At 41.6% G+C, this 26,287-nt stretch overlaps 1 pseudogene; it reads left to right on the top strand.

Annotated features, from left to right (window-relative positions):
* Window positions 1-424: 424 nt before the first annotated feature.
* LOC147461042 (putative potassium transporter 12) lies at window positions 425-26,023 on the top strand (annotated as a pseudogene).
* The last annotated feature ends 264 nt before the right edge of the window (window positions 26,024-26,287 follow it).

Consider the following 26,287-nt stretch of genomic DNA (forward strand, 5'->3'; position numbering starts at 1 on the left):
AAAGCTGGTGTGCACTACCATGCTAATGGCCATGCTGATGAAGGTAGCAGTACAGTATTCCATAGTGGTGCAATAGGTGCAAAATTTTTCCAAAAGGGATAGAGCAGTTGTACCTATGGAAGAGGACAAGGCGGATGTGATAGAGAACGAGTTTCTCTCTTCCTTGGCAGAGATTGATGATGCAGCAGTAGAAGAGCAGGTGATTGAAGTCCACAAGCAGGTGGTGCTTATTGACCTTGAAGTGCCAATTGACGAGGAGGAGCTCGACGATGCTAGAATTGAGTTCATGGCAGGTGAGAAGGGCAATGCAGAGTCAAAGTTAGAGGTGCTTCCTACACAGTCAATGCCCTCTATGACAGGTGGTGCAGAATCCAAGGTAGTGTCCAAGCTTTCTAAGGAGGTTTTTGAGTGGTGGTTGAAAGGAATGGTGATAAAAGCAGTTGTGCAGTATGCTGTTGAGAAGGTGCAAGATCTGCTAGATGAGGATCTAGATTTACATGGCTGGGAGGATGTGTCAGGTATGTCTTTGGATGGTGAGCACGAAGCTGCTCTATTAAGTGCTCTTGGAAATGCTTGGTTGCGAGTGGGAAATTTGCCAAGGAGTGCTTGGAGTGGTAGGGGTATGATGTTGGCAATGTGGATATGCAGTTGCGTGTGTGCCTTGGAGTGGCACTATGTTAGATTGTTGCAGGTGGATGGAAGGCACCAATCTAAGGTGTTTGACCCTGGTGGGTGTTGACACGTAAAGCAGGGGGTTGGGAAACCCGCATGAGCAAAGACAGCAGGTTACAGGTGTTAGTTTTGTACATATGAGGTGCTTTTGCAGTGTACAGAGAGTCTGTTTTTGGTGTGCATCTTTTTAGTGCCATAAGGCCATGTGTGGTTGAACATAAATGTTCAACGAGGGGGTGGGTGTCAGGACAAGGGTCCTGTACCCTAACAACTAGGATAGTCATGGACTACGGCCAAGGGTCGGGCTAGGCAGTGTGGACATGGGATCCGTCTAGGGCAAGGGGATAGGAGCCCGCCTATATAAAGGGAGGTTGGGAGGAGGATCCTAGAGTCTAGTTCCTAGTTCTTACACTGGTATCAGAGCCTAGGTGTCTCTTACAATCTCTCTCTTGGCGCGGTCTCTTTAGATCCCTAAAAGCAAGCTATTTTGGTGAGAACAGTGGCTCTTTTGGGGGCTTTTCCAAAAGAAGATAGTTTTTTTCCAAAACGGGACACCTTGCCCATTTGGGAACTGAGTAGGGTGTAGGAAATCGGGAGCTTCTAGGCTTGGGGGGGGCGCCATGGAGCAGTAGACCCGTGTGTTATCACCTTTCGGCCATAGCCAGCCTCGGCGAGCCCCGCCATCATCATCTGGTAGCGCGCAATTTTCATCACGCTGCCTACAACTTTGGCTTCAAAAAAACCACGCTATTTTCACATTTAGGAGGCCTTTGGCCATTGAACTTAAACCTTGTCCACTGCAAGTAGCCTTTCCCACAGGAAATTCAGCAAGTCGAACCGATGAACCAAGCCCGAGCAATTCAAGCAAGGAAAACTCTCGGCTTCGAGTCGAATCTCCCGAGGTCGAGATTACACTCAGTACCTGCAAAAAATTACATCATCTGGAGATTTTTTGAGTGACAACTCCAAGAGTCATCCAAGCAATATAATCGTTGACGGTTCCAACAATTAAGCTTCAACGATTATATTAAGCTTCAACCATACACGGTGGGATGTTCAATTTCAATTAAGCTTCGACTCAAAGGTAAAGCTTCAACAATATACGGGGCATAATTCAATTATGTGCTACGATGACTCACTACTACGACACGGAGTTCGCTATACTTTGCATGAGCTACGAGCATCAGGTATTTTTTCTGAGTACTTCTTACACTGCACTGTGTAGCCATGGATTCGGATATCAACATGACATTCGATTTCGAGAAAAGTACTCCCGATCCTGCCAATGATGGCTCGCGGCCGGATACTCTCAAGGAGAGTACCCGCGACACTACGGCAGGAGAAGATACTTATGAATTGCTCGATATTCAGGAAGTTCGTGCACTTCAGACACGCATGAGAGTCATGGAAGAAAATTTTAAGGCTTTAAATGAAAATGTTACTAAACTTTGCACTTTAGTCATTCAATTGATGCAACAGCAGACTAAGTTCGGCTGACACCCACACGCATGAGCATGTTGGAACACAAGGGCAAGGCCCAATTAATGAAACACTGCATACTCTCACTGCCAAAGAGGTAGATTGTTTGTTGAAGAATTTTAAACCACCAATTTTCAAAGGCGAAGACCGGGACCGCAATAAGGATGCAGTGAACATATTTCTCAATAAATGGGATGGAATTTATCCCTTACGGCACACTCCGGATGCAGTAAGAGCTCTGCAAACGAGCTTAACTCTGGAAGTCAAGGCCTACAAATGGTGGATGTCTCTCAAGGAGAAGAACATCATACCATAGAGTTGGAAAGACTTTGAATCAATGTTTGGCAAGGAATTTTTGCCTACAAACGAGGCTGATCGGGATTGGACTGCTTGGGACACGTGTTCCATGCACCAATTTTCGTCACTCCTCGAACATATCTCTCACTATAGGGACATTATCCTCAAGTTGGAAGGATTGGATACCTTTCAACAGTACGAAGGTTCATACGAGGTCTGACTCCAAAACTTAAGAAGTATGTCAAATCTTAGGACCCTAAAACACTTGAGGAAGCCATAGTGAAAGCAAATATTCATGATGACCCTGATGATAAGAAAACACATAACAGTAACGTGCCTGCTAGTACACATAGTGACACACGCACTTAATACAGGCACAATAAAAGAAAATTTATAGTTGCTAATTTAGATGCATCTAAAAAACCCAAGGGGTCCAGGGGTCCTCTCTCCCCTGAGGATTTTGAAAAGGCCAAGAAAGAGAAGCTATGTTTTCAATGCTTAGGAAGAGGCCATGGCAAAAAGGATTGTCCCAAGGGGAAATCTTCTCTCCAAGGGGAAGGAAAAATCAATGCACATGGTGCAACTACTGCCTCTCAAGTCTTCCTCCAAGTTCTCTACAGTGGAAGTAACACACACTGAGGTGGTGCATGAATGCTATCTCACAACTTCCATGTGGCAACAGACCTTTGGACCACATGAGTTAGTACGTATGCACGGATCTCTATAAGGGCATAAGGTGAGCATCTTGGTAGATGATGGTGCTATGCACAATTTCATCAATTATGGATTGGTGAAAAAGCTCAAACTGCCTCAAACTGCGAGTACCCACCGCTACAAGGTAGCAATGATGAATGGACATGACAGTGAAGTATGGGATACTCAATGCCGAGCTCTTCCATTCGAAGTACAAGGGTACTCTACTTGTTTGGATTTTCAAGTTATGAACATGGAAAGGGCTGATGTGGTTCTTGGTAGGGAGTGGTTGCATAGCCTAGGACCATCGCTAAAGTGTAGATATGAGCACAACGGTTTGATGTTCGATTCCCATGGCACACATGTGTTGTTGTTAGGAGAAAATGATATACCATCATCACCCCACTGATTTGTATTGCCGAGCTTGTGTAGCTCGTTTTTTATAATGAAATAGAACAGGTTTTCTTGTGTTACTCACTATCTCATTTTCTTTTCAACATTGAGTATGTTGAACATTCCTCAACGCCGCATGCTTCTCTCTCCTCTATTCCACCAATTTCTAATTCTATACAAGCAAACGTTGCTAATCAGTTACAAAAATTGTTAAAGGAATTTCAAGATGTTTTTCCTGATGATTTGCCATCAGATTTACCATCAACACGCTCAGTGCAACATGGCATTGATGTGGCTGTAGGCTGTAAACCTATTAGTAAACCACCTTACCGTATGAGTTACTCAGAGGCTACTGAGGTAGAACGCCAGCTTGCTGACTACCTTAGCAGAGGGTTTATTCAACCCAGTTCTTCACCATAGGCTTCGCCTATAATTTTGGTGAAGAAAAAGGACGACAGTATGCGCATGTGCGTAGACTACCGAGGCTTAAATGCAGTTACAGTTAAGAACAAATACCCATTGCCAAGGGTTGATGAGTTATTTGATAAGCTAACTCCTAAATGAATTTTTTCAAAAATTGACTTGAGGTCAAGATATCACCAAGTCCGTATCCGGCTTGCAGATATACCTAAGACTGCATTCCGAACACGGTCTGGACATTACGAGTTTTTGGTGATGCCCTTCGGGTTAACCAATGCGCCCGCGACATTCATGACACTTACGGAAAGTGTCTTGAAACCATATTTGGGCAAATTTGTCATTGTGTTCCTCGATGACATTCTAGTTTATAGTGATTTTGAAGAAGAGCACTTACAACATCTCAGGCAGGTGTTTGAGTTGCTACGTGCAAACAACTTATATGCCAAAGAATCTAAATGTGATTTCCTCAAGGAAGAAATTTATTATTTAGGGCATGTCATTTCAGCTAATGGCCTATACATGGATCAATCCAAAGTGGATAACATCCGAAAATGGCCACTTCCAAAAAATCTGAAAGAATTACAGGTCTTTTTAGGCTTCACAGGTTTTTACCGACGGTTCGTTAAAAACTATGCTCACCTTGCTGTACCTATGACGGACCAACTAAAAGGCAAAGGTAAGGCTTTTCAGTGGGGTTCCGCTCAACAGAAGAGTGGGGTTCCGCTACAACTCCTATACTGGCTATTGTAGATCCTTTGAAACCATTCGTCTTGGAAACGGATGCCAGTGACCGTGCTATTGGAGCCGTCCTGTTACAAGACAGGACAAAGTAAGAAGCTGGATGCAGCTCAGAAGAATTATTCTGCTTACGAACGTGAACTCTATGCAATAGTTTCTTCCTTAAAGACATGGCGTCACTATATGTATGGTGCTCAGTTCAAGCATCAAATGGTTTACACAAAAAACAGATTTAAAGGGTCGAAAAGACAGGTGGGCCGAGATCCTTTAAGAATATGACGCCAAGTTAAGGTATCGCAAAGGACAATACAATATAGTGGTAGATGTTCTCAGTCGAATGCCAAAGATCAATTCGCTCTTGTTCACGGAACTTCGTAGTGAATTTTTAGAATCTCTCAAGGGCAAATATGAGCAAGATGAAACATATTCCAAAGTGTGGAACCATGTTCAAAAGAGGGATCCTTCTCACTCCAATGCGGGTAGTGCACAGCTAACCTCCACACCTAGTTCTCCTTTATCAAGTGATGAACTATAGTGATGGAAGCATTTTATCATCGACAATGGGTACCTACTCCACAAGGGGAGAGTTTGTGTACTGACGGACACAGACATTCGGCGCCAAATTCTTTATGAATGTCACGATAGTCCAAGTGCAGGGCACTCGGGGATTAGAAAAACTTATTCTCTCGTAAGACGACAATTTTACTGGCTAGGCCTACATGGATTTGTTCAAGTGTATGCCTTGCATTGCCAGAAATGTCAAGTTAACAAAGCAAAGCGCCTAAATTCCCAATGGAAAATGGGAAAGTATCTCCATGGATTTCATAGTAGGTTTACCAACCACTATACGAGGTCATGACTTAGTATGGGTGGTGGTAGACAGGTTGACTAAAATCTGTAATTTTATTCCGACCAAATCAACGGTTAGGACACGGGAACTAGCAAGATAATTTGTGGACAATCTATACAAATTGTATGGGCTGCCAAGTAATATTGTTAGTGACCATGACCCAAAGTTTAACAGCCACTTTTGGAGAGTTGTATCTAAACGATTGGATACACAACTCAACCTCAGTACAGCTGACCATCTAGAAACAGATGGTTAAGCGAAACGGGTTAACCAGGTGATAGGGATATGCTTAGAGCATACGTTAGAAAAAAACAGACAAATTGGGAAGAATACTTACCTGTTCTCGAGTTTTCCTACAAAAGTTCTAAGCATGTCACAACAGGCTTCAGTCCTTTCATGCTCATGTACGGGTTTCAACCTAGGTCACCAGTTACGGTGGGGTTGGCAACCGAAACACTCCAACAGGTTAAGGATTTTCTCCAAGACCACATGGATATGCTGAAACTTGCTCCTCAGAATGTCCGACAAGCACAAGATCGGTATAAGAAATACACTGATGAGAAACGTCGGCGAGTTACCTTTGAAGAAGGGGAGGAAGTATTTTTACGGGTGCCAGAACATTTAGAAAGTCCGAAAACTAGACTAACACCCAAATTATCTCCCCGATATTGTGGGCCTTTCAAAATACTCAAGCAAGTTGGTGATCGTGCCTACAAACTACTCCTACCATCACACTCTCGCATTCATACGGTGTTTCATGTAAGCCACCTACGAAAGCGGTTACATGGGGACGACAACGTCATTTACCAATAGGTTTTGGTCGATTACATTGAACCTCCTACGTTACCGCATGAACGTGAACGTGTTATGGATTACCATGAGTTGCATACACGCCATCATGTATGACAACAAGCCTTAATCAAGTGGAAAGACCGACTTGAAGAAGGTGCCACTTGGGAAAACATTAGTGTTCTTAAGAAGAAGTTTCCCACTTTTGTTTTCAAGGACGAAAACTCTTCTTTAAGGGGGGAGTAAGGTCAGTACAAGGGTCCTGTACCCTAACAACTAGGATAGTCATGGACTACGGCCAAGGGTCGGGCTAGGCAGTGTGGACAGGGGATCTGTCTAGGCAAGGGGCTAGGAGCCCGCCTATATAAAGGGAGGTTGGGAGGAGGATCCTAGAGTCTAGCTCCTAGTTCTTACAGTGGGCAATGATGGTGCAGCCAAAGTTAGTCAAAGCTAGCAGGTGGTCTATTCCAGGAAAAGGGTGCAGTCAAGTGCAGTGCAAAAGGCTAGGACGGGTTCCAAGGCCCTAGGCAGCCAAGGGATAGGGGATGGTTTCCGCATAGAGAGAGAGAGAGAGAGAGAGAGAGAGAGAGAGAGAGAGAGAGAGAGAGAGATAGAGGCCAAAGGTGGCCGTAGGATTGGGTGCAAAGGGAGGAGTTCCCGTAGCAGACAAGGTGAAAAAGAGAGAGGGATCTCGGAGGCCTTCAAAGTGTGCAAAGCCAATCCAAGGCTGGGCAAAGGCAAGGCTAAGTGGGCCAAGCAAGAAGCAAAGGATGAGCCGGACTGAGATGGTCAAAAAGTCAAAAAATCAAGCAGTGCAAGGATAAGCCCAAAGAGGGTAAAAATGAAGGTGAAGGAAAGTAAAAAAACTAAAAATTCCAAGAGGCAATAGCGACATCGCTATTGCACCCCCCAAGTGCAAAAGAGAGAAAGGGAGCAGAGAGAGAAAGGCGGTGCCCCCTTCCCAAAAGATACCAAAAATGGGTGCCATATGGACCAATTGAGGAGCAGTTTTCCCAAACTGAAGACTCCTCCTATAAAAGAAAAAAATTAATCAAATTAGGGGCTTCTTCTTAACTTGTTGGCTTAGATGTTTCTTGGCTTTTGAGTGCTCTTGGAGGCCTGCAAAGTAAATCTTTTGAATAGACGAGTGTACCTGTCAAAGCCCTTTGTATCTCTCTTGTGTAAATGGCCATGGTGATGGCAGTGTGAGTCTGTATAAGTGTTTGGTGAAGTGCAATCGAGCCATTTTTACATCGTCTTGTTGTTGTTTCTCCTTCCCCCCTTCTCTTTCTCCAGCTTTCACGGTTCTCCTCGGTGCCGGCTGTGTGGAAATGTGTGCCCCCCCGGCACCGATGGTGTTTTGAGTGAGAGAGTGAGATTGAGTTGTTGTGAGTGTGTGTAAGGGTGGAGACAGGCAGTGGTAGTAGGTGTGCCGTGTGTGGTGGATTTGTGGAGTGTATGAGGAGTGGCAATCGAGCAGGCGATGGTCTACTAGTGTGAGTCGTGTGTTCGAAGGTGTTTTCTGAGAGGATAGGGGTGTTGTGAATACCCTGAGCTATAGAGAGGCCCTTGTGTTTGTGTCGGGCGGGTTCCCCCATTCCCCCTCTCCAATGTCTGTGAAGTACACAAAGTACTTATATGTGGAGATACTTAAACACTCAGTGACAAGAGTGAGAGCGGCCCTCATTATCTTACTCCACGCATGAATTCCTTGAATTCCTACATCTTGGTGACAACCTTTGCCCATGCATATTCCATGAATCTTGAAGCATGTTGGAACAACATGTCTCCTCTAGAAGCCTGAGAATTTGTAGCATAGTTAAACAATACTTGTTCACTAAGACCATGAATTCATCAGCATGACTTAAACTCCTTGAATTGAGTGTCATGATAAAATGATCATGTTCACTTGAGTGTTGGGTTGGAGAAACTTTTCCTCCGGTTTCAAAATATGTCCATAAAATAGTGACATAACTAAATTGTCATGGGTGAGAGATTCCTTACATATAACCATATATGAGCCGAATAACAGTGACAAGATAAATGCCAAAATAAACTATTGATCCCAAAGCTCGAGATAGACTTAATCATAAATGAGCCATCGAAAATAGATGAGGCAACATAAATTCCATAAGAAATCAAGATCATGATTCCAATTAAAAGTGGAAAAAATAAAGGCCAATCCGGTAAATCAAAAATATTGCCATCTATCTGTCAAGATGATAAAAACTCTATATACACAGCATTTGCAACCTTGTGCATAGCTTGTGTAACTGCTCTTGAAACCCAACATTGAAGTGAAACGGTTGATCTTACAAGAAATAAGCTCATACTTGCCTCCTTGTAAGAAACATGACTCATAGCCTAGCTACATGTTAAACAAACGGTGCTTGTCTAACCTTGCTTGTGCTTTAGCTGAGTAAATAGATACATGATGTATCCAATACACTCAGTTGATTCTATACTTGCATCTTGCAAGCCACCAACATTCCATCCATGTGGTGCATACATTGAAGCATACATAACTTCATCTTTACTAAGACTTCTCTCATATGCATGAGTATGATGCATAGGTATCAATGCAATACCTTGCTTACCTCCCTTAATAAGCACCTTTTGTAGCTGTAGGGCATAGTGGAGTATACTATGTGTTTGGAGGTGATAACAACATACAAGTGCCCACCTAGCCAAGGCGCCCGTTGGGTCAGCCGGCCAAAGTTTTGATGTGGTCACATTATTTTTCTGATGTTTAATACATCAAACCGTGTAAAAGTCTAATGAGAATTGCCTATATCAAGTCTGAGTCAAAGATATAATTTTTCCAATGATGTATGTAAAGGTCCATGAGAAGTTGGCCATCGGCCACTTTAGAAAGCCCTAGGTATATAATACACTAAGGTAAGTGGGAAAGGGGAGATCATTTTTTTGAAGATAAGGGACTACTGCGTTACGTACAGAGAGCTTCCTCTTTGCTCAAACTTGTAATCATCGCTTCTGTGGCTACGGTAATCCAAATTCAGTTTTGTTTCTTGCATTGTGTTTCTCTTACTCTACTCTTTCATTCAAGTGTAAGCATTCAAGATTCGGTGAAGGTTTCAAACGCATCCGTTTAGGCCTTAAATCGTTGTTTTGAGTGTTTATATGCGTATTTTATGTTGTTTTGACCTTAGGAGAGGCTTTAGGGACCTAAAAACGACCCTTTAGGATCATCAGTTTACTATTTCTACGTACTGTGGGACGAACCATCGCGATCTTTGTACCTCTTCAGCATGCTGTGAGACAGTGATAGGATATGTTCCTTATAGTCCCCTGTAGCTTCCCTTCAAGTTTTGTGCGATTCCGATATGATTTGCATGGTGAACGAGCGTGATGACTGTAAAGCTGTGTAGAAAGACATAGGCAAATTACTTGGATTTGGTGCGATTGATTTTCTTGTAGAGTTAGTAGTTTCATCTCTTCGAGTTCACTCCATTAGGATTGACACCCTAGTGAGTTTCCATGCCTCATCCGAGTCGCTTCCCCTGTATCGATAAATTTATGTTGATGCTTGAGAGCTATGCTATGGACGTCCGTCGTGGCGACCCGCAAACATTGGCGCCGTTGCCAGGGAATGAATCTTAGGTGATGAGTGACCGAGTGCGTATTCCGAGTTTTCTTATTGTTCCAAAAGATAATTTCCATTCCATTTACATTTCAGTGAAGCATCTAGACAGAGGTTTAGTGCTTAGTGGAGTCTAGGGTCGGGGGACTGGCTAGATCTACTCTTGAGAGATATAGGGAGTTGTGAGTGAGGTTGCTTTAAGCATTTTTTCTCTTCAAATTTCTTTGTATCGATTGACTACTAATCCATCATCCATTTTTTATCCTGTTTGTTTTGTTTGATTCATTTTCTTATGTTCTTTCATTTCTGTACTTAGGAGTAGGATAAGTAAATCACATTCTAGTCAGATTTGGGGCAAAAGATAGAGTCAAAAACACCAGAAAACCATAACTTTGGCAAAAGGGCCATAAGACTGAAATTAAAAAATCTGACCAAACAGAGCTGAAATTGATTCAAATCACAAAGTGGTGGCACCAAACACTGGGAAATACTTCTCAGTGAGAGCCTGTAAAATTTCATTAGATTTGGCCTTTGTACTACGATTGCGATCGGTGTACCTCAGTGTTAGAATTGTACAAGATTTGACATGTGCCTTCGTGATAAGATTCCGAACAAGTTTGTCTAAAACAACCACACCCGAAAACATCAAAAAACAAGAAAATCAGGCCACTTGGACAAAACCAGCTTGACAAACCCAGAAAGTGCAAAATGTTGGCTTTTAGTGATCCAAATGCAAAGTGACTTGGGGAATAGCCTTAGAACACCTGTGTCTACAAGCACACCAAAATTGGTATGATTTGGCCTCTGTACTACGATCGTGATTGGTGTACCTCAGTGTCAGAATTGTACAAGATTTGACATGTGCCTTCCTGATAAGATTCTGAACAAGTTTGTCTAAAACAACCACACCCAAAAACATCAAAAATCAAGGAAATCGGGCCACTTGGGTAAAACTAGCCTGACAAACCCAGAAAGTGCAAAATCTTGACTTTTGGTGATCCAAATGCAAAAAGACTTGGGGGATAGCCTTAAAACATTAGTGTCTACAAGCATGCCAAATTTGGTCTAATTTGGGCTCAGAACTACGATCGCGATCGGTGTACCTAAGTGCCAGATTTTGACCAGATTTCATTTGTGGACTCCCCAAGTATATACAAACATAAAAGTCTAAAGGACCTAGGGTCAAAAACCACAAGAAACAGGTCAAAACCACTGAATACAGATCCAAGTCAAAAATTGCTTAACTGGCATAGAAATTGATTTTCAGTAGACCAAAACACATCAAACTAGGAAGAAACCATACAGAGGGATAGCCTGTACACAGGACAATCCCAGATAGCTTTCAAATCCCAAATCAAGCATCAAAATCAGATCAAACTGACAGATTCTGGAAAACAGACACTTCCAGCCAAGAAATGGTAAATTCTTGACTTTTTTGAGTCCAAATACAAAAAGATTTGACATGTAGTCTTAAAATAGCCTAGTGAACAAGCCGATGAAGTTTCATTCAATTTGGGCTCCAAACTACGATCGCGATTGGTGTACCTCAGTGCCAGATTTTGACCAGACTTTACCCACACATACACCTAGGTTATATAAGATACCAAGAATTTTCAAAATTCAAAAAAAAAAAGCCAAAAACAGCAGAGAGTCAGGAAACCACTGCAGCAGACCAAGAAAATGACTTTTTCTTGTCCAAATTCAAAAAGATTTGGGGAGTAGACTGTACACATCATTGTCTACCATATACACAAGTTTCATCCAATTTGGGCTCAAAGCTACGATCGCGATCGGTGTACCATATTGACATTTTGAGTTGACACTTGGTGAGTAGGTAGCTGATAACTAGACAAACAACTTTCTCAGAAGAACCTGGGTCAAAAAACCAAAAGACAGTTGTCAAATAGGGCAAACACTGATTACTGATCCTTCAGACCAAAATTTTGAGAAAATTCAAGTTTTTGTGATCCAAATGCAAAATGGGTTTGGGAATAGACTATTCATACCCTTGTCTATCAAATCCTAAAATTTCATGCAAAAAGGAGCTGGAACACCGATCGCGATCGGTGTACCTTAGTGACATTTTGGATTGAAAATTTATGTGTAGGTAGCTGACATCTAGTGCAACATATTTTCCAAAAGAAGCAAGGTCAAAAAAGCAAAAGAAAGTGGCCAAACGTCCCAGTTACACAATCAGGCCAATAACTGAAAAACCACCTGGGATTTGGGTTTTCATTGGTCAAAACATCTCCAAATTCAAAAATACAAAGACACTTGGTATCAAGACATCAAGGGCTAGCTACTGTGCAAAAATCTTCCAAATCTGTGACATGGGGTCAACGATCGCGATCCGTGTACCTCTACATAGTGGGGGTATCTGACTTCATAAGTTTGTAGACCTACTTCAGTACATCCCAAATCTCAAGTTTGAGCTAAAAATACCTTCGGGAGGCCAAGATACTGAGACTGTGTTCTGGTCCTGAGACTGTTTTGAGTGCTGTTTCAAGAGCAGTTCACCAAAAGTGCTCTAACTTTTGATAGACAACTCCAAATTGAGTCACGTATAGCTAGGAAGAAAGCTTGCGGGAAATAGCACACACCTAGACCAAGGTTTTGGTTTTAGAGCTGAATTTTTCTAGGTGTCCTAAATCCAAACTTTTAGGGTACCCCAAGACCAATTTCCAGAGACCAAAAAGTAACAAATTCCTAACTTTTTAGAGACTTGACCAGGGGCAAAAAGGGATTGTGTGCACTAAGCCAAGGTGTTCTTATCAAGGACCATCTTGAGAGTATTGAGTGAAGCTTAAACATGACAACTCATCCATCATTAGGGTTTCCCACTCAACTCAGAGCTATGCCACCTACACAAACAACCAGAAATACTGCAACACCCATAACAAGAGGGTTGAGACAAGACCATGAGGCTTATCAATCATATCAAGCCAAACCTCAAGGCATGGCTCATGGATATTTGTCAAGTGATCATGTAGCTCACGAGAAGCCAAACCAATGAGCTAAAATACGGGATTTTGGAAGAGCAAAAGTGGAAATTGCTCGAGACTTAGAGGAAAAGCATCCGGTAATCAACAAACCCAATGTGAGGCTCATCAAAGCCAATGAATTCAAGAGAGTGCTTACAGATTACACTCATGAGGGATTATATAGACTCACAAACGGGGATACATACATCTTCTACAGCTGTGTAGAGCCCAATGCCAGGGAGTTGACCACCCATAAGAACCTCTATGCATTCACATATACAGATGCCAATGGAGTGCAGTTTTAATGGTAGATAAGTATGGAAGAGAGTACAAACTTGTATATCCAATTGACTTAGAGAGATACATATACAAGGGTACTCCGATTCCTACTTACTTTCAGCCAAAAACAATGCCATAGCGCATATCAAAGGGGATTCCACCAGGATTTGCTCCAAGATGAGAAGAAGGAACGAGGGATGTCCTTGTGAGAGACCCCAACACGCTGAGATACATGGTTGAACTAGAACCAATGAGACCATATCAATTGGCCAAATGTGTCAAGAAGAAGTATGATGGATTAAGGGATCCATACGTATACACATCCTTGTTCAAACAAGTGTTAAGAGCCGAACAAGTATTTTATTTTCATACACAGTATGAGGGATTTGGCTTGACCTTGGAAGGGATAGCATTGAATTGGTTCCAACCGCCGTTGGACAAAAATGCCTTCTCAAACATTGAACAACTGCTGCAAGAATTTGTTGTGGAGTTCTCTAAAAGGGGAATCAAGCATAACACAGTGTCCCAAATCTATGCATTCAAGCAAAAAGAAGATGAGAGAGTGAAGGAAGCATCGCTACGCTTCAAACAATATATAGAGAGATGTCCTGAACACGAGTTACCACAGGATGAAAGATTATCAATTCTCTTCATAGAGGGTTTGAAAATTGAAATTCTCAAGAAAGATTTTCACTTAAAAGGATGTACTTCCTTTGAACAAGTCACGAGAGAAGCGTTATACCTAGTTGACAATTGTAAAGCCTATGGCGAGGAAATTGGTGATACAAAGATCACTATGGATAATGCTTCTTTAGCATCTAGTGAAACCAACACAAGGCAAGTGGTTATGTCTCAATTAATAACCAGCCTAGATGAGCTAGCAGCGCAAGTAGCACAATGAATAAAATGGTGTGCCATTGAGCAAAAATGGACCAATCATGAGATGAGTGAGTGCAACTATAATCAAACCTACATGAGGGGGATACTATTTGGACATCAAATAGAAAAACAAATTCCATTACCAAATCATCCACTATTTCAAAATAGGGTTGTACCAAGGGCTTTACAAAGAGCTGAGGTATCACAACCTAGGCTAGGGCAAGAACCTATGAGAAAACTCTATTCATTGAATGAGGACACTCTGATGTTCATAGCCAATCAAGAGCGTAGACTAGACACCATTCTGGCTAAGCAAGAACAACCATCAATTGTGCCACCAGTGACTCAACAAGATGGACCATGCTACAAGTGTGGAAGTAATTATTGGGCCAAGAATTGTTCTCATGTAGAGATAATTGGATATTGTTTGGAGTGTGCCATTACACACGTTGTTCCAAATTGTCCAAAACACCCAAAAAAACAGGTGAAAACAACAATGAATTTTGTGGGAGTGTTACCCTCTCTAAGTGGATCAAAGGCAGAACCCAAAATTCCTGTGAAGGTAGTGACTAGAGCCCAAGCAAAAGAAAATGATGAGGACCAAGCTAATGAGGAGAAAGATCAACAACCCAAACAAGGGGAAACAACTAGTGTGTCAATGAGGACTGGGAGAAAATCCTGGAAAGCCAAAAGAGACAGAATTAAATAAAAAACAATTACAAATCAAACTGCACTACAAACAAAATCACAAGAGACAAAGGAGCAGTTAAAACAAGAACGAGAAAACGAAACGGTGGTGAGCGATAAGAAACCAAGGAAGGTGCCTTCCGGAGGATTGGTGTTGGTAGACAAAGTCCTAGAGCCATTAGATGCTGCATTGGAAGCATATGAGGCTAGATTAAAACCCAACCAAACCCTAGAGCAATGAGGGATGAAATATCCTCATGCTGAGGTAGAGATAGAGAGGTTGAAAATGTGTAAGGAATTGGTAAAAGCTGCACAGGCAATGATGGAGCCTGAAGCACCAATTCCACCTCCAGAAACAAAACCAAAAAATGTTGGATTTGAAATGCCTAAGGCAAAGGTTGTTGAAACATTAACTCAAAGAAACATTGAGCTAGAATCACGAAAGGATGTGCAAGCAAAGACTGCAGCACAAGAAACCAACAGCCTAGATATTCAACTAGATGATCAAGTAGTGGCCAACACCACTAATGATGCAAGGTCAAGATCACAATTTATGGCACCTATCCTAGAGATAGATGATCCATGGCCAAATGAATTGTGGGAAGCAATTAGAAGTGCAAAAGATGGAAGTGTGACTTCCCAATCTACACCCATGATTGAGGTCAATATAGGGCATGAAGTCTATTAGGGAGACATTCAATCTCTAAATGGAGATGCAGGGACGAAAGTTTCAATTGAAAGAAAACTAGAGTCCTTGAAGACCTTACCCTCATACATAGGAGAACATGAGGCAGACTCAAAGGCTAGAGTGGTTCCATCTCAGAGGAAATCCATATCCAAGATGATGGATACAAAGAGTATGCAAGAGTTGATGTCAGCTCCAATACAGTGCACCATTACTCTATCTGAACTGCTTAAGATTAAACCACATGTATGGGATGAATTAGGCAACAATTTAAAATGGGATTAAAGATACCTCTTCAAGATCTATCCTCAAATGAACAATCAAACAAAACTCAACAAGAAAGTGCAAACGCTAAACCTGTGCCAATAAACAAGGTGGGGGAATATTGCGAAGGAGAAGAAGGAAACACCACCTTACCTGTGGAGCACAAAGGAGTTAAAACATTGTCTATACTTGATAGTGGGGCTGGAGTAGCCATAGCCACAAAAGAAATTTGGGAAAAATGGGGTAGACCAGCGCTTAGGAAAACTAGAATGAAGTTGCAACTTGCAGGTGGATACAAGGAAAAACCTCTGGGTATCCTAGAGCAAATTATTGTGGCTTCTTGTGGGATTGAATATAAACATACATTTGCAATAGTAGACTTTGAAAAAGGGAACAATTTTGATATCATTTTAGGAAGACCTTTCATGCGTCAACTTAAGATGGTTCAAGATTGGGGCTATGACTATATCTACTTGAGACATAAAAAGATCACCACAAAAATAAGCATAAAATACCATAGCTATAGAGATGTGAATAGAACTCCTTTAGAAGAGATTGACTCTACTATAGCCAATGGGAAAGAGATACCTGTGTGGCTACAAACCAAACAAGAACTTTGGATGTGTCGTGCTTCGAAGTGTGGAAGCTCAGTGAAGGAGGATTGCATCCTAGAAAGATCAATCAACGATGAAGCTTACATACCGGAACCCTTTCCAGAGCAATTATTTGAACCCTTTGGATGGGATCAAATACTAGTGATTCTTGATGTGTGTGTGAATGAGGTGACTCCGACTAAATTTTGTGATGAGGAAGTGTATGATATAACTCCCGTATTTACGATAAAGGTGTTGAAAGAAGCTAACAAGATTTGTGAGTGTGAAGGCAAAAAAGGTGAAACAGATAGCTACGTCATGGAGCATGATGCCAAAGTGCACATGAAGAAAGCAGGGAAACCACAAGAATATGTCATTATTGACATACCTGAAGAAACAAAGAAGCCGACTCCAGAAAAGGTGCAAATGAAAGTGGATGAAGGAGAAAAGCTTCCAAGTTCAACGGCAAATCTTCAACAAATGCAAGATCAAAAGAAGAACAGGGACAAGGAAGAAGATGGACTATCTCCTATGATGATCAAATTCAATTTATGCGGACAAACAGGGCTCAAGGTTACATGTTCGGCCGCAATAGATCCAGAAGCAACAAAGAATCTAATGATTTATGGAATGTGGATCATGATGGGAAAGCCACCAATCAATGAGCTAGAAGAAACACTTTACACAAGCTCGAAAATGCCGATTCCTAGCTTTGGAGTGGCAGAAGCTGTACTCAAATTGAGTACCGGAGAGTATAAAGATACTTTCCACATAATCAACTCCCATCATATCAAAGAGAGTCTGGTCCTGGCAGAAAGCTGGAGAAACATCTTCTTTCAACAACAATCAAAAGCTTCAACAACAACAACGGTGAGACTCCATGAAGCTTCTCAAATCCATGCAGAGAAGAAATCACCAACCATCACGGAAAAAGGTAAAGCAAAGGTAAACATTGAAGTATATCAACCTCGCCAGACGACTTTACCTTCAACGAGCTTCCATCAAATTTTCCACGAAGACTCTACATCAAGAGCCACACCATCAACAATGCAATGGAAACCAAAGCAAAGAGTCTACCAACCAAAGTTTCCATCACAAAAAAGCATCCAGAAGAAGTGGAAGAATTTCAATCAAGTGTTGGTATCGAAAGTGCACATCCAAGTCAAAGACCCAGTTTGGATACATGAAACACGGGTTCAACCACAACAACAAAAGGTGACAGGGTGGATAGCATCAAATGAGTCAATCACTACTCAAGGCTACTTCCAAGGAAACACTAATGTTTGGGCTAAAAAGCCTAAAGTAGCAGCCTAGAACTACCCACATCAACCAACGAGTTCTACAAGGAACAAGACGCGCTATCAACAAAATAAAAACAACTCAAGCAGGAGAAAGAACAACAAAAAAGAACAGAAGAAAAGACCTTCCAAGAAAGCAACACAACAAGTATGGGTACCAAAGTCAAACTTCAACGAAGCTACCCAACACAAACAGATGCAACAGCAGATGATTCTAGTTAAGCTAATTGAAGCACAAGGATTCTATGAAGGTAACACCCAAATATGGTTACCCAAAGTAGTTGCTCAACCTAGAGCCACTAAGACCAACCAAGTAGCAAAGGACCTCACACAAAGACAATCAACAACAACAAAGATCCAATGGAAATCAAGCACAACCAAGGGAGAAACAACCTCAAAATGGATCCCTCCTCTTCTACTACAAAATCAAGGCTTTTACAATGGAAATCGTCAGGTTTGGATACCAAAGCCTAGTGTCCATCATATTATAGAAGAAGATAAAATGCCAAAGACGATCACACAAGGACCAAAAACAAGATGGGTTCCAAAATTGCTAGTGGAAACTCAATCAGAGAGAACCCACACATCTCGACAATCGCTTCTCATGGAAATTAATGCAAAGGCTACATCAAGCCCTATCAGAGCTGAAGGACTTGTTTTACAAAGAAGTATCAACATACAACAAGCAAGTCAAGAGGAGCCAAAATATGCCAACCTACTCGACAAAATGGTGGCATCCAAAGACCAAAGCAATGATAGAGGCCTTAATCTCAAGAACTTATGGCATTGGGTTTCAGGCCATGAACAGGTAAGTCCAAGTCGCCATTAAAAATACATGGCATAAAAGTCAAGATTTGGGCAGCTGAGCCACTAAATAAGCAAGGCATTAGTCCCAAAGCTTCAAGTAATATTCTCTGTGGTCTAAAAGTCTTAGCTATTCTAGGTATTGCTCAAGGTGGAGGAGTTGAGCATATTTATGTTGTGTCGCTCATGTTGGTATAGGTGAGAATAAGAGTCCAAGTCTATGTATTTTAAGTTTGGTTAAGTGAAGAAGAGAGTCCAAAAGACACTCACGCACTACGCATAGTGAGGAATGAGTGGAGAAGCTTCTACATCGAAAACCCTTCTTGGAAACGTGCAAGCTATTGAGATGTCCGTTGATGTCACATGTGCTACATTTGTTCCTTGAAGCACCCAACAACTCATTTTTCACACCGCATGATTTTCTTGAAAGAACTCTTGTGCGCATATAGAGTGTCCCATAATTGGCACTTACATTAGGCACTTTTCCTTTGTTTCTCCCAAGCAGTCACCTTGCATGATAGGTACTTCCAGTCCAAATGATCAACTCCAATAAGATCGTATACCAAAGGCACTTTTTTCCCACCGGGTTTTTTCCCTTTGGTCATCCAGGTTTTAAGACCCTAATCTAGACCTCATCATCAACTTCTTGTATATATTCCTTCTACATCAACAATAAGGAAAGGGCTACCCAAATCAATCAACAACAACTTGGAGTAAAAACAACAGGTCTCCATATGCTTATCAAGAGCATGTTTTATCTTCAAGGGTGACAACAAATCTCCATACAACAATGTCAAGTCAAAGAATGGACTACAACATCAAGCAATGAGAAATTTAGCAAGCGAGCTATCCACAACAATAAAAAATAGCTCACACATTGCTTCAACATTGGTGACCTATTGCAAACAACTCAAATTGCAGTGGACCTTGAAAGAATATCCATCATAAAGTCCACGCCACAAGGAAAATCAATTCTACACGATCTAACACTTCAACATCCATCTTTACCGGAAGCTAAGATCAACAACCAAGAGGCAAATTCCAACAAGAAGAAACGTTGCCTCGATAATCAAAGCTCAAATCATGTATCAACAACATGACATCTATGCATCACTCAAGGAAGGGTTGAGCGTCATCAATGACAACGATCTTCACAAGATGAAGAACAACCTTGAAGACAAAGCTAAAGACAACCCTATGACAAGACTGCACAAGGTCATGTCAAGGGAGGACACAAGCTAGGAAGGGGGGAGTGTTTGGAGGTGATAACAACATACAAGTGCCCACCTAGCCAAGGCGCCCGTTGGGTCAGCCGGCCAAATTTTTGATGTGGTCACATTATTTTTCCGATGTTTAATACATCAAACCCTGTAAAAGTCTAATGACAATTGCCTATGTCAAGTCTGAGTCAAAGATGTAATTTTTCCAATGATGTATGTAAAGGTCCATGAGAAGTTGGCCGCTGGCCACTTTAGAAAGCCCTAGGTATATAATACACTAAGGTTAGTGGGAAAGGGGAGATCATTTTTTTGAAGATAAGGGACTACTGCGTTACGTACAGAGAGCTTCCTCTTTGCTCAAACTTATAATCATCGCTTTTGTGGCTACAGTAATCCAAATTCAGTTTTGTTTCTTGCATTGTGTTCCTCTTACTCTGCTCTTTCATTCAAGTGTAAGCATTCAAGATTCGGTGAAGGTTTCGAACGCATCCGTTTAGGCCTTAAATCGCTGTTTTGAGTGTTTATATGCATATTTTATGTTGTTTTGACCCTAGGAGAGGCTTTAGGGACCCAAAAACGACCCTTTAGGATCATCCGTTTACTGTTTTTGCGTACTGTGGGACGAACGATCGCGATCTTTGTACCTCTCCAGAATGTTGTGACAATGATAGGATATGTTCCTTATAGTCCCCTGTAGCTTCCCTTCAAGTTTCGTACGATTCCGATATGATTTGCATGGTGAATGGGCGTGATGACTATAGAGTTGTGTAGAAAGACATAGGCAAAGTACTTGTCTTTGGTGCGATTGATTTTCTTGTAGAGTTAGTGGTTGCATCTCTTCGATTTCACTCCATTAGGATTGACACCCCAGTGAGTTTCCATGCCTCATCCGAGTCGCTTCCCCTGTATAGAAAAATTTATGTTGATGCTTGAGAGCTATGCTATGGACGTCCGTCGCAGCCACCCGCAAACACTATGGTACATGGAATTACTTTCAATGCATGCATCACGGATCCTAAGATGTACCTTCCGCAAACATACAAGGGTATACATGTTCTTAAAGGGTTATGTCCTTTGTCATGCATGAAGAAGAGACATCTTGCCACAGATATAAAGCAATCCAAGGTAATTTGTCCATACCATAAGTATATCTTACGTACATGTTTATCTGTTTTATGCACTTCCTCGGCCATCCCACTCAACCATCATCCCATCACTTACACCATATGTAAGGAGATAGAAGGAGATAGACTTAAATACAAGCTTAAAACATAAGCTGCTCTCATGTTAATAATTATGAGCAATCTCTTACACCAAGTCATGCACCTTTGTGCGATGAGATCACAAACAACATGATGTAAACATCCAATAGAGAATTGCGGGCTTCCTTGTGCTCACATATGAGCTTGGGCATGTCGAAGAAAAGCTTGAGAGGTGGGCGAGCATGGAAAGTATCCTTTAAGGTGACCAGTGAGAGGCCAAGGAAGGTGCACCCGCATGAGGCCGTAGGGGGCTCGATTGGGTGCGTTGTAGAAACAAAAAACCATGCCATGGGGGAGCTCTCTTGTTGTTGCCTTCTGTGGCCAGTTTCGTGAATGACTCCCGACGACCCTTGTGTGTGCAAGCAGCAGTTCCCGCGCGGCCGTCATAGAGCTTTTGCCCGATTTTGCTTTTACATGCAACAAATCATGCAAAAAAGCTAGAGCTATCTTTAGCTCCCCTTCTCTCCCTTCTTCCCTCTTTGTATGCACACACAACTTTCCATGAAAGCTTGGCTCCTTCTCCTTCACCTTCAAGAGCTCGTCTTGCACGCATGACCTTCCATGCAAGAGAAAAAGTGAGAGAAGACCTTGGAGCCTTGCTGCTTGCGTCAATGGAAGAGAGAATGAGAACATGTGCGTGCCTTTCACATGATGAGGGAGGATCAAGCCATGTTCCACCTCCATAGCCATGCCCTCCCCTAAGCTCTGATACCAATGTAAGAACCTAGGAGACTAAGACGTGAGATCCACCTCCCTACCCCCCTTTATGTAGGCCTAGCTCCTAGCCCTAGCTTTAATTGGATCCCTTGTCCACACTTGTCCAGTAGAGACCCTATGGTCTCTATGACCCTATTGTCCACACTTGTCCAGTAGAGACCCTATGGTCTAGGTCCTTGACCCCCTAAGTTAGCCTTTCCCGTAGGACCCTTGTCCTGACACCCCCCCCCTCTCTCTCTTTTCTCCCCACATCCCTCCCCTCCACCCCACATGTATCTTTGTGCATGTGTGTGTGTGTGTGTGTGTGTGTATATATACATATACATATACACACACACACACATGTGTGTGTGTATATATATATATGTGTGTAAAATATGTATGTAATATATAGATATGTATATAAATATATATAATATACCTATATATATACACACACACATACATACATGCATACATACATACACACACACGTATATATATAGTAAAGATAATGATGTATGATCTTTGTGTGTGTGTGTGTGTGTGTGTGTGTGTGAGGAGTGAGAGAGAGAGAGAGAGAGAGAGAGAGAGAGAGAGAGAGAGAGAGAGAGAGAGAGTGTGTGTGTGTGTGAGAGAGAGAGAGAGAGAGTGTGTGTGTGTGTGTGTTTGTATTATGTTACATAAATTACATAAGGAGTTACAAGAGATCAATGAACTCCTGCATCTTCCTCCTCATGGGACTAGGCATAGCCATTAAAAAAAGAGAGAGAGAGAGTGTGTGTTTGGGTTTGTGTGGGTTAGAAGGTGGGGGTGGGGGGGTGGGTGGGGTGAGAGAAAACAAGGGAGGGACAGAAAGGGGGGGGGGGGGGGGGGGTGTATGTGTGCATGTGCGTGTGTGTGTGTGTGTGTGTGTGTGTGTGTGTGTGTGTGTGTGTGAGAGAGAGAGAGAGAGAGAGAGAGAGAGAGAGAGCCCAACAAAGGCGGGGGGGGGATTTTTTTAAGTGTTAAGCGGGTGCTTCATGCACCCCTTTACATAGGAAAAGGGAAAGAGGATGAAAGAGGGAGAGGAGAAAGGAATTTAACACTTAAAGGAAAAAACAGGGAGGGGGAGGAAGAGCGAGAGAGCAAGTGAGCTGAAGACTGTCAGTCTGTGTGTGTGTGACAATACCGGTGAAGCTTTTTTTACACAAAGCTTTTTATGCAAAGCTAGTTTTCTCGACCTAAACCTTGTTGAGAACTTTTGCATGCTACAACAATTTTTTCTTTGAAGCATATTATGACAGCCACCATATTATCAATGGAAGTTTAGGAGAAGTCTACGTTGGTGAAATTGCATCTGCTTTGAAGTCTATGTTGATGGAATTTTTTACGGTTGTCATATTCTTCTCTAGCAAAGTTTCTAGCTTGATTTTACTAAAAAATCCACCATATTCAAATATAATCGGTGGCACATATATTATCAAAAAGTTTTCTTACAAGCTATATTGGTTTTTAGCCATGGCCATAAGCTTTGATGTGCTTGTTGGTTGCTGACAGAGCTTCTTTTTACCTTCCCCTAAAACACTTGCGGCATCTCCTTTGCTGCAGCTCTTTCATCCATGGTGCATGCAACACTTGCAATGCACTTGACAACATCTACATCATGGTTGAGTTCGACGACGAACAAAGAGAACTTCTTGCAAGTGTCTGCTATTGCCAATACGGTAGCATTTTCTCTCTCTTCCAACCAAGCACACATGTGGGGCTAGTGAACTAGAAGAGCAACAAATTGACTTTGAGCAAGGACTTCCAAGCAGAGTAGACTCCTTCAAATGTTTCTATTGCAAAACACAAAAAAAGAGTTGTTTGTTGGTGATGACCATGGCCTAGTGGACTTCCATGAGTTTAATAAGCTAGTTGCACATCAAACTACATTGGAACATAATTTTTCACAATCAAATAGCAATGTTTCCAATCTTACAATGATGCATAATTAGTCTATGTAATTGCATGGCTAAGCTGCATCAGTTCATCCAACACCTCCCACTACTTAAGGTCGGGGGGCGCGGGGGAGGGGGGAACTCATGTACTACCAGTGACTAAGGTCCCTCCAGTTATATTAACAAGAGAGTCCTCAGCTCCTTATAAAGATCTATTAAGCTTAAGACACTTGTTTATTGCAGAGAAGAGAGTGAATGCAATAAGCATAGAGATAATTCTCACACTTCAAGGCAAGGCTTATATGTGGTGGATACATCTCCAGGAGAAGTGAAACACTCCTACAACTTGGTGGGAATTTGAAAATTGCATTATGCAAAGATTTTTTGCCTCAAAATGAAAATAAAAGATGCTGGCATGCATTGGATAAATATAAGATACGAAAACTTTCCCTAGCACAATATGTTGTCAATTACTGTGATATCATCTCAAAGCTAGATGATATCAATGATTTTCAATAAGTACATGGCTTTTCTTCAAGGTCTTGCTACAGATTTGACAAGCCAATGTTATAACCTGTCACTCCAAGACTCTGTATGAGGCTATAAGAAATGTTTATATTTGTTATCATGCATTGCATGAAGATGATAGCACTCCGACTAAGACACGCTATAAAATTGCGTCACACACGCAGTGACACCCCTCTACATTTAAGAGGAGAAAATTTATGGTTCCTAAAGGAGAGTCCTTCAAAAAGTTCAAGGGATCTAAGGGAGCCCCCTATCAAACAAATAGTTTGAAGGAGCCAAGCAAGAGTGCCTTTGTTTCAATTGCATGGGTAAACAACATGAATAAAGGACTATCCACATAATAAGTCCAAGAATAATGGCAAAGGTAACAAGGTTCATTGAGGAAAAGCTATGCACATGGTGCATGTTCTACCTCTCACCTTTGCTCCAACATATTCACAAGTAGAAATTTCTCAAATGGAGACCATTGACGAAAATGTTGTCTCACTGCCTCTATGATGGAACCTACTTGTGGACCGCATGAACTAGTGAATATAAACGGTAAGATCCATGGTAATAAATCATGAGTTTTTGTAAATGATGGGGCTCTTCATAATTTCCTTAATTACAAGTTGTTAAGTGGCTTGAGTTGCCCAAATCTCTTGGTACCCATCATTACGTGGTTTCCTTCCCTTGGAAATTCAAGGACACACACACACACACACATAGAGGAAGGGAGGGAGGGAGGTGGCAGAGAGCAGAGAGAGAGAGGGAGCGTGAGAGAGAAAGAGAGATACATACATGCATACATACATATATATATATATATACACACACACACATATTATATATAACTATCTATATATATATATATGATTGTGTGTGTGTGTGTGTGTGTGTGTGCGCGAGAGAGAGAGAGGATTTGTAGATGCCTAGGTTCTGTATGACACAGTATGTTTACAACCCTTTTTGTGTGTGATGTGTGATGTGTGTGTGTGTGTGTGTGAGAGAGAGAGAGAGAGAGAGAGAGAGAGAGAGTGCATTTGTAGATGCCTACGCTCTGTATGACACCGTACGTTTACAACCCTTTGTGTGTGTGTGCACGCGCACACGCACACATGAGTCTATCCAAATCCAATGATTCTTCTATTTACTTTTTACTTTCTTATTATGTTATCTTATATTTATGTTTTATTTTGTTTGTGAAAGTAAGTGTGTGTGTGTTTAAGAAATATATATAAAAATATCATTTTCCTCTTTTTTTATGTGTCTTGTCTCTGTATCTCCCTTCAGTCTCGTAGTTTGTAAGTCTAGATCAATCTAAACTTGTGAAGGTATATATGTGTGTCTATATATATATATATATATATATATATATATATATATATAATTTTTATTATTTTACTTACAATTGTTTGCTTTATATGCAAGTATTGTTGTTGTTGGAGTCATGGTTGCCACTACATTCCTTCTCGCTCTCATTATATATTGATATGGCAGATCCCCTTATGGAAATGAGCCTTGACTTCTTCTTAGTGTTTGGACTTATAGACTTGCTCTATTTTGGCGTTGTATTGCTCAATTTTGAACAAGGGGGATACCTACCTCTGGAATTTGTAGCAGGGCTTCTTTTTATCATGTATGTATGGCATTAAGGAGTAGCATGGAAACATGACTTTGAATTAAGGCGCCAACTATCAGAGGCAGTCATGCAAAATCTTGTGGAGTCGTCACACGTATTCTTGGCATTGCACTTATATTTACAAAACTTGATAGTGGAATACCTTGCATTTTTGCGCATAGTCTGAATAACCTGCCTGCTTTGCATGCTGTCATAATTGTTGTTTGTGTGAAGTCATTTCTAGTGACCCGGGTCATGGACCATGAGAGGTTCCTTATAAGACATGTTTGTGGGAGGGAGATTCAAATGTTTAGATGTGTTGCTAGATATGGTTACAAGGATGTGAGGTAGGAGAATGATAGATTTAAGCAATAGTTATTGCAAAATGTTTAAGATTTTATTGTTGGTGAAGGGCTCGTATGTTTTGATCAGACAACTATGAAGTTTGGGTATCTTGTTGTGATTGCCATAATAGATGAGGAATGCTAGACATCCGGATTGACCAAGGGAGCTGTCTTTGAGAAGACATTGGCTTCTAGGAATTGCTGTGAATATGCTGAATGGAGGCTTGAGGTCAAATCAAATAAAGAAGATTGTGATGCATGTAAAGAGGCTAAAGTTATCAAGTCAAGTTTATAGAGAGCTGTAGTGATGCAC

This window comes from Adiantum capillus-veneris, chromosome 3 (assembly GCF_014529385.1).
Source record: "Adiantum capillus-veneris isolate H3 chromosome 3, ASM1452938v2, whole genome shotgun sequence".
Classification (NCBI taxonomy): Eukaryota; Viridiplantae; Streptophyta; class Polypodiopsida; order Polypodiales; family Pteridaceae; genus Adiantum; species Adiantum capillus-veneris.